We start from the raw sequence: 10,405 nt of genomic DNA, 5'->3' as shown, positions 1-10,405 counted from the left end.
ATGGAAATTGTTCCCATGTGTGCAGCCTGCTCATGCTCAGAAACTGTTCATGTTTCATTCCTCGCTGTCTGGTTAACAAGTGGCTACCAGTAATTTGATGGCATTAAGATGGTTTTGAATTCTGGGTGTACTTTACCCATTAGTAACACGTCCTAGGCACTGTGTTCTGTTGCCTCACGGTCGCCTTGCATTCGGGCTCCCAGCTGCCTTCACTTTCTACTCTGATGCTCTCCTGACTCTGGAACATCTCGCCTTATCAGCAGAAACAACCAACCTATACATCAACCAACCTATACATCAACAGTTCCAAATTCTGGGACAATTTGGTGATTTGCTCTCCCCTTTTGTTGAACCCTGTAAAAAGGACTAAAAAGAGTGTGTTACCTAGTAGTTAAATAATGAGATCAGAAGCCCTGGATCGCCTTTGGCCTAGGCAGTATTACAGAAACTAGATGCCAGATGAGGTCTAAATTAGGCATCTGCTGACTGCGTGAGGTGGCTTCACACAAAATCTAATGCCACTGTGTTACGCAATGGCTGCATGGCCCCTTGTGCCTTTGTTTCTTCATTTGTAACATGCAGACGGAAGCACTCAGCCATCCAACGGGGTGTATTGAGAGTTCATTGGCATTTCTGAAGACTTTGGAGATTCTTGGATGAACAGTGCAGTATGAACAGAAACTAGCTGATATTGTTTCTTCTTTTTTTAGTGACATCCCTCTGCTGTTGGTATTGTGCTCTTACATTCCTGAGTTAAGCTTGCTTGAGGGATTTGATTTCACTTAGGTTAAAATCTTTGTTTCCTACCTCAGAGAGGATACTGGAATATACGTTTAAGCACCGCAAATCTCACATGTCCAGAAACTTTGCACTCAAGGCCCCTGCAAATGGCTTCCATCTGACCTTCCTCACCTTTCTTAGTATACTCAAACAAGGAAGGTGAGAACATTTTAATACATGCATGTTTTGCACACCCTGCAGCCCCGTGCAGTTTGAAGGCCAGACAGAGCATTCTGTACCACAGCAAATGATTTTGTGTAGATGAGAAGCTTTGGTTTACAGAAAAAAACCTGCAACTAGATGCCCATGTGATTGCAATTTTACAAGAAAAAGCAGAACTTCTAAGCTTTTGATAGTGAGGTATAGTCCCAAGTCTGGATACAGATTTCCGCTCCAGGAACTGAGCTCTATGTCTACATGCCTTCCAGAGGCCTTGTGAATACAACATCATCTTTGTTTCCCCATCTGTAAAACTGGGATCATAACACTCTCCTATAATACAGGGGTTTAAAAAGTTCATTTCTAGAAATTTTTACACATGTTAAATATTTGTTGTTTCGATCTTGTTCCATTACAAAGAAGTCCTGAAATTCTTCAATCCTCTGCTGTTAAAAAAGAGCTCTTCTCTTGCAGTCTTTATATTAATTAAATTGTACAAGGTAGTTTCATGAGCTAACCTCCCTTATGGCTTTTTGCAGTTACAGAGGGGAGGAAGATGGGCGTTTAGACAGCAAGTAACAATTACGTGAGTAAAAGTGAGGGAATTGCTGACAAAAGGTTTCCATATATAATTCTCCCTGTCCTTGCTCTCGGAGCAGCTCTGCCTGTGATAGCTCCTCTTCCACATTGTGTCTAGGGCAGAACAACTCACATGCAAAAAGTATGAGCAGGAGTGAAAAGCACACCCACACAAGTGTTAGGTGCTCAAGCACATTCCCTGTAGCTCTTGAATTTCTCCCTCTGCAGCAATGATTCAACTTGGTGATGGCATTGTGAATGGATCAGGGGAAGAAAGACAATAATATCAATATCAATATCAAGAATGGCAGGTAATGCAAATGATGACATTAATGAGCATTTGCATTAAGATGGCATGTGTCAGGTGTAGTCGGCGGTTTTCCATAAGGATCTCTGTGCTAGTGCATCTCCTGTGCAGGGCAGAGACCTTGAGGCAGGAGGATGGGGAGATTCCTTGGGGAGCGGAGAATCATGATGAGGGCAACGTACATCAGACAGTGCTCAGACTGGGGTCTGAGCTTGGCTGGAGGCATGGGCTTGTCACGCCAGCTCTGTCCTTCATCTGTCCCCTTGAAAGTCATGCTTGGCCTACGCATTATAGCTGCTTGGAGAGACACCGGTTCCCTTCAACATACATGCTCACACGTAGCTAATGGAACTGGGATTATTGCAGCGGTTTGGAAAAGAAGGAAAATACATATCGCCAGGCTGGATAAAACGTTAAGGTACTGTCAGCTTGGTGCAGGCAGAGCTCCTGCCAGATGAAGCATTTGCACCTGGAAATCCACAGGGCAGAAGATTAGCGCTGGAGCATTTGTGTTGCCATCAGCAGGGCAGCAGCTTGCCCGCACGTACTCAGACTCCCAGGAGACCAGGGCTCAGGGCTCCTCAAGGAGGTCAGTTTTTATATAGTAAAGCAAACAGTTTAGCTAATCAAGGATTTTTTTTTTCCTTTCTTTTCTGAGGCTCTTGGCACCCAGCCCTGTTACTTGCAATCTTTAATTTGTACTGTGGCTTCCTTTTCCCTGCTGCCTTCTCACTCACTCCAATTTTCCCACACACTTATTTCCTAACTCTACCTCTTACGGAGGTCTTAATTTATTTCGGACCCAAATTTATCTCAATCCTACACAAAGCTGCTGTTACCTCACCATTTATTCCTGTAAGTGACTGTCATCAGAAATTCATGAGCTTGAAAAGTTTATGAAAAAAAAAGTAATTTTTTGTGTTGTAGAAAATAGTTGATGATAACTCACGTACTTATAAAGTAACTTCATTCATATGTGCTTATAGAAATTGATTGTGGATCAACTTAGACCTTCTTTTTGGTTATACAGCACCCTGAGTCTCAAAATTGGCGTTTCAACTGTGTTTTTTTAAAGGATCTGTGTATGTCCATGGTGAGCTGCAAGCTACACACACTGCTCACAAGCTGGCCATGAAAAAGCCTCTTATCATACAGCTTCCACTACAAGGGAGCAGATTCTGATGAAACAAAGTCACATTTTGGCAGATTCTCCCACTTTCATGCTGCTAAGAAAAAAAAAGGGAAGAGATAAAGGCATTTTTTCCTGATTAGCACAGCTACACAGTCCATAATATTTACTCTGTGTAATTTGTGTAGAGAAGCTGATGAAGGCAACATGCAAATAAACATCTCAACTAAAACCATAGCAAAATCCCAGTGAAAATATACAGCTATCTAGTCCTCACTTGTCAATATGGCAGAGGCTGGCTTGCTCAAGCGCTGATAATAAGAGGCATAGGAACATGGGTGGGAAGTGACCTGATCACCAGGTTCTGCCTCATGAAATCACCTTTAAATGGTCTTTTCTGACAACTTGCACAGAACCCAAAGTGTTCCTTCAGTCCGCAGACACTCTAGGAGCTGCAAAACACCACCATCCTGTAACAAACGCACAGCCTCCACTGCACATGTAGATGCACCTGATCTCATCTCATTTAAGGTAAATACTTCTCCTCCCTCCCTGTGGTTATTTCCAAACCCACTTCTACAGAATTCCTCTGCCTCTGCAGAGAGCCCAAGTTGGCGGGGCAGCACTTTCTAAGCCACGAAGCAAGCTGCGAACAGCTAACAAAGCCTGACACACATTCCACATATTTTCACTATAACTGTTCTCATAGCCACTTACATGCAAGCACAGAAGGGTTTTAATGAATTGCAGTGAGGAAGAGGCTAAAAAATAAAAACTCTGCGAGACACTGAGCTAGCAGGCAGCGGGTGGTCTGTGTGCAGGCCTTCGGCAAGGCAGCAGATCACAGCCCAGGTCCAGCAGATAGGACACAACGGGCTGTTGCTCTTTGGTGGCCCCCGCAAAGAAGTCCCTCAGATTGAACAGAGCCACACATTAGGAAGTGGATCCTGCCAAGATGTCCGCTGCACACACTCTGTGACGCGGTCGGCCCAATACTTCTCATTAATTTCAGAATCCACCACCGAAGCAAACACAGCTCTTTATAAGGTGGGACACATTTTAAAAGAACAGTTGGTGCAGATTCAACTGGTATAAAGCTGCATAGCTCTATTAAATACCAGGGGGTGTTGCTGATTTATACCAGCTGAGAAGTTGGCTAATATTCTTTTGGAGCCACCACCTCTCCCATTCGTAATTGCCAGTAGAAACGCTGGGAAATGCAAGAAGAAATGAAAAATGGAGCACATTTATGTGAAAAAGCTTCAATGCAAAACAAATGTCTGCTCACTGCACAAAAGCTGAAATAATACAGCCGTTATTGGAACTGTGCTACAATAAAACAAGCTGGATGAGTCAACCAGCAGTGCATCTAATCTCCACTGGCTGACTTTCCGGTCCCCAAGCTCCCCATCTATTTTTATCTCTTCTTTTTTTAATATACTTTTTGGTTTACAAGCAATAAATCTACAGCTCTTGGGTCCCCTGTGTGCACTCTTGCCGGCAGGCCACTCAGCATTTAGGATGTTACCCAGACCGTTTCGGCTATCAGACCACAGAACATGGAGGTTAGGATTCAGATTCAAGACACATGGTGGCCCAGAAAGCACGGCAGAGGCTACTGATAGCATGGGGTATGGCAAAGTTTTCTGCACTGAAGGCAAGTAGGCACCACACAGGAGCAGCGTGGTACGCTCTTCAGGTGGCCGCAGTTAGCATGGAAGTTAGCAGCAACTTGCTCCTGGTGCACAGCACTGCCTGATGAAGTGGGGCAAGGGCTGCAGTTGCAAGACTGTGGGATAACCAAGGGAGTCCAGCCCTGCCGTTGCTGTTTGTGGGAGTACAGCAAAACACGCTCGACTGACAGAAGTGCATCAGTGCAGATGCCTGATGAGCTTTGGGATGGGCTTGCTTCCAAACTTGCAGGAACACAGTTTTGGGCCAGTGGTCCATCCAAGCTCCACGACACAGTGTAGGGCACATACAGAGAGAATAACGCGTGCTGTGCTCGGCGGTCATGCAACGACTGGTGGAAGAGCTAACACTAAAATGGCACTGGCAGTCAGAGTCTGCTGCTGCGCCTATACAAAACCAGTGCCATTCCCTTTTTTTCCATGGGTGGGGAGATTTTTTGTTAAGCTAAATGTACCCGGTCCACCTTAGGACCTTATATATCTTACCCATTACAGAGTGTAATATTTGGAAGTTGAGAAAAAGACAACCCTGACTTCAGAATCACTGGGCAGGTGACGGGAATTGCTTTCATGATGCGAGATTTCACTATTGTTTATTGGCTGGGTGTGGTAGCACTCTCTTGAGAAAAGTGTGGGTGAAATTTTGGAATCGCAATACTCCTGCTTCATTTTTCTCTGGTAACCAAACTAAGATCCTAGCAATGGAGCCATTATTTTTCTAATTTTTCTCTGTTCTCTTTAATGGTTTCATTACAAACACATACAACTAGTCACCTCGAGCTCATACATGCTGGGAAACATCTGTTAATTGATTATTAAGATAGCCAGAGTGTTATAATGGATAGAAACTACTGGGATATGATGCTAGCCCACAGCCTTCCCTTTCATTCCAAGAGTACGTGCTTCAGGGAGCAAGGGAGAAGAGTATAAGAATTTAATTTCAGACATTCACTATTTAGGTGCCCCTGAGGGACATACCCATTTCCTATATAAGGTTTGGTCTGTTTGCAATTAAGCTCTCTTCTTTGCATATTTCCGGATAGATTAAAAATAGCAAAATCAGCTTATTCTTGGACTTCTGGAGATAAACAAAGCCGTTGCTTCCAGGGGTTTTAAAGCACTGATCAGGCTTATAGATCTTGAAGGCAGAATTTGTCCATGGATTTTTTATGCTGGATAAACAAGAATTTCCAAAGATAAGAGAAAAGGTAGGAGCACATTTCTAGAACTGGAGACCCTTTAAAGCAACTAACTTTTGCAGCTTTCATTTTTTAATAAAATTAAATGTTGATTAAAAGTTAAGTTGAATATTCTTTATACAGAAAGCTCAAGACCAGTTCAAACCTCTCCCACCACTCTCACAACCAACGGATCAATTCCAGAGCTGAGAGGCTTGCTGAGCTCCCATTACAGTTCTCCTCTTATTCTTTTTCTGTTGGGATTACCATCATCAATCCATTTAATCCAAAATGTAAAGCTGTTTTTTGTGATGCAGCCATCCATTCTCAAGGACCTTGACAGAAACAACTCATTTATAACAGTGCCTAAATTGCTATCAGATGGGAATGATTCCCATACATCCCTAACAGCCTGAGGTTGGACTCAAGATAGTGATCTGCACCTGATCATTTCTTCTCTGCTGTTCAGGTCTCTACTCATTGGCAGAAATTACCTGGAACAGGGGCCATTTTCCAAAGGACTGCCTGGCCACTATATTGTGAATTTAAGTCTCCTGACAGTGTTTTTGCTGTTTTCATTTATCTTTTGCAGACTCCTTAGTAGTCAGTGGACTGATGTATCCACGGACAATGGGATGAAAATCACTGATATAGTGGTTTTAATGTTAGTTATTCACACTCTCTTATGCTGAAAACAGAACTAGGATTTAACCAAATATAACCAAAATTATTTGTTAGCTTTCCTAAAGTCAAGAAAACCCTTACGATTACATTCAGCTCAGTAGTGGAAATAACTCCCACTGGCTCCCTAGGAATTATGCTAATTTCTTCTGGATTTTAATTACTAGTAGGCTGGATTAAAGACTCACATCAGCTTTGAACTCTTAATGTTGAAAATTCAGTCATGGCATGCATGCACCTCATAAGTATAACTTCTAATTCTGGTTGTGTTTGAGATTCCTTATCCAAAAATCAAATAATCGGATTACTTCCCTACAACTGAATCTTGATGCACTTTTAATGCTTCTTACATTGAGAACAGACATGGGTAAAAACCAGTGAGAAAGGCTCTGATTCCACAACAGTATAATCTGACTTAAACTGTGGCTGTATCAGCTCTGCCTCCTATAGCTGCTGATCACAATCCCCCATCTCCTTCCTTGTACCTGCACTGGTGCTCATCTGGCCTTGCAACAAATTGGCCCAGGGGAAGATGAAAACTAATTTTTTTGTGGTGTTAATTTTCAGCCAGTTTAGCTCCCTGAACTATGCTATTTCAGGGTCAGATACATGCTATTGTTTGTGTTGAGGAAACACAGGAGCATGGCTGGGCAACAGCAGCCCTGATTTAGGCTGGCTGGAATGGATGTGGAACAGTACTCTAACTACAGCTATCTGTGGGCAATGTTTGTTAAAAACATATGGGGACAACTTTAAAAAAGCTGCTTTCAGCTTCAGTTCTTTAAAGATTGAATTTCCAAAGCAGAACATCCAGACCAGTAGTCAGTACAAGTCATTGTGAAATTCAGGGGATATTTTTAGAGCCTCAGGTAAGGGGGTTGACTGATGAAAAGATTTCACAGTCTGGCAGATTTGGAGATTCTGGCAGATTTTTAGGACTAGAAACAAGGACTAGGCACCAGTAGATTCAGGAGAGAGTGTGGACAGGGCACCAGCTTGATAGAGCGCAAGGACTGGAATAACACGTATACTGCAGGTTATGTGCCAGGGTACATTAATAGCAGAGCTGGGAACTCCAGACTGTAAGAGCGAGACTAGCTATGTCTGAGATGAACTGGTGGAATTACACCGTGGATGCTGCACAGAGCCTGTCCACACAATGCCTGGCTCTTACATGCCTGCCAGGCCCTCGGTTTCAGAGTGCTGCATTGTCCCAGCAAAAATGTAGAATGATATTGAAACTGATGATTCAGGAGGGAGAGGAGATTCCACCACCACAATATCCATGCAAACAAGTGGACACATTTACTGTTGAGTATTACGTCCCTTGGAAAATCTACAGGGCCATTAGTAGAGGGGAGGAAAAATACACAGTTAAGCAAGATACGGATGAAGTGGCCTACGCCACCAGGGTGCGCTTTGTTCCTCTGCTGTGCAAAATGGTATAATGGCATGGGGAAGACTGGTGGCCCATTCCATACCTCCTATGATGGCAGGAGGATTCTTCCTTACCACACTTGACTGCTAGGGCTGTACAAAGAGCAGCACTCAATGCCATAATCCTTATGTACACAAGCAGCCTTGAAGAAGTCAACAGGACTGTTCAGCAGGGCTATTTATAAGAGCTCATGTTGCAAAACCAGCCCCGTATTTTGGTAGAGGGAAGCATAGTAACAAGTCCTATTGTTCTAGCAATATGGACAGTACTCCTGAGCACCTAATAAAGGCTCCGCTGTGTGACAAGGGTCTTAAACAGACCTTACAAAATAATAAGGACTTTTGTAAAAGCAGGACGAAATGTGTTAAGGTTTTTTTAAAATATTCTTCAAAATGAAAGTGCTTTTAATCCTCTTTGACTCTCAGCAACGTTAAGGACATAGGGATCTTTCTGGCACCACGGCCTCTAAAGAGTCAACTCTCTGAGCTCCAAAATGCGCTCCTGCACATTTCCAGGACATTTGTTAAAAAAAAAAAAAATCCCAAACAACAGAATAACCTCCTGTCCATCAAGCAAGATTTCACAACAGTTACAGTACCAGGCACAGAGAACTCTGCCTGCCTGGCCCACAGCCACACCACGGGCGGCAAACTTTCTAGCTCTCACAAATTAATTAGGTTCAGGTCAGGTATGTGACTGAGAGAACTCCAGGGAGGGTGGAGGGTGAAGCAGGAAACGGTGCTGATGATTCAACCAGGGATCATCTTGAAAACATTTCTTAAGTTGTTTCTTCAGAAATAAGTTTTCGGCATGAAAGGAAAGTGATCTTATTTCTAAGAGTACAGAAAGGGAAAATTTTCTGGTAGAAAAATGAAAGTGGGAAGGACTGTCTACTTAGGACGTAGAGAAGCAACTGATTCATTCATCATACATTTTACGATGACAGTTTATAGTGTCTAACAGTGGAGTGGGACAGGTGACAAGAAGGCAAAAGCACTTCCAGTGGTTATTATCAGCTCTCAAGACAAGCTTTCTTTCTAGTAAGAAACTGGAGCTGCAAGGGAAATAATTTTGAAATTTCAGCACAGCTTCCTGCACACAAAAAGACAGCACAGGAGTGACTTCAATCAGTGTCCACAGAGGAATGAAAAAGACTCATTGCTGGGTTCTGTATTAGATACTGCAAACCTTTAGCAGTATACCCCTAGGGCTACGCAGTACTGCTTTGTGCCATTCTGTACTGTGAAGAGTGGCTGAAGTTTAACACCTTTGCCCCAAAGCCATAAAATTACAAGCTGAGGTTCACAACAGCCACAAGCAATATGAGTTCTGTCCCATCCCAACACTGTATCTGGCTCCTCAGAAAGGCTGCTGCCAAGTTAAAGTAATGCAATGCCAAAGTACTCTCATATTCTCCATTTCTTGACATCTTCAAATCACAGCTTCACGGGAATTCCCTTGGTCAAGCATAAGGCGTTATGCTTAAGGCAGAGTGACCAGAGAAGAGCCTGTGGTCAGTGTTACACAGGTCATTCTTGGTTCTGTAGTTCTTTTGGCTAATGTGACTCTACAATCAGTAGATGCAAAAAATGTTCACGTGAACAAGCTACTATCTGGATGGTGCTTATCAGCTTTCAGCTCCAGCTTTTAGCTGCCTGTGCCACAGCTCTGTTTGCTATGTGACACGTAGCTGTAATGACTGGTGGAAGCAACAACTGAAGCAACATGGCAGAGCTGTGATGGTGAGAGATGGATGTGAATGTCAGAGGATCAGGTATGTCTCATTCCACCTCTAGGTCTTTCAGCATGTAGGATCTCCTATTAAGGTTTGCATCGAACATCAGAAAAAAACTTTCCACTGGGAGAGTAGTACAGCATTGGAATGGGTTATCCAGAGAGGTTGTGCAATCTCCATCCTTGGATGTTTTCATGACTTGGCTCGACAAAGTCACAGCTGACATGTTAAGTGCTGGCAACAGTTCTGCTTTGAGCAGGATGTTGGACTACAGACCTCCAGAGGTCCCTTCTAACCAACATTTCTATGATGCTGTGTGTCTCAGATCCCAGAGTTAAGCTGACAAGTCATGTTTTGGAAGGACTCTGTAGGGCAAGAGGCCATGGCTGGTAATATCTACCAAGCCTGGAATGGTTGGAATGGTTTACATGGAGCAAACTAAGTGTCTGAGTGGACATCTCCCACACCCAGGTGTAATGCCTCCTCTTGAACGGAGACTGAATGGCAGAGATATTGTGAAATACTGCTTATGAGGGAGCAGTACTTATGGAATAGTGATGCTGCTCAATTCCCTTACACAACGAAGGCTTCAGCAGAGAAAAGATGTTAGCCTCCTGCAGTGCTCTTGTGACACTCTCTTGTAGCAATGGTGAGGGCAATAGTGCTGGTGTGTGTTACCAGCATGCTGAGGCATTGCTCAAAGAGGGGAGGCTTATGGTGAGTTACAG

The 10,405-nt window shown here is 43.4% G+C and overlaps 1 protein-coding gene across 16 annotated transcripts in view; it reads right to left on the bottom strand.

The window, feature by feature from the left end:
- Positions 1–10,405, bottom strand: part of RAD51B (RAD51 paralog B) — a 495,227-nt gene that overhangs the window by 67,465 nt on the left and 417,357 nt on the right. The window lies entirely within an intron of this gene.

Source organism: Aquila chrysaetos, chromosome 2 (assembly GCF_900496995.4).
Source record: "Aquila chrysaetos chrysaetos chromosome 2, bAquChr1.4, whole genome shotgun sequence".
NCBI lineage: Eukaryota > Metazoa > Chordata > Aves > Accipitriformes > Accipitridae > Aquila > Aquila chrysaetos.
Note: the sequence above shows the minus strand (reverse complement) of the source record. Positions and strands in the feature narration are given on the sequence as shown.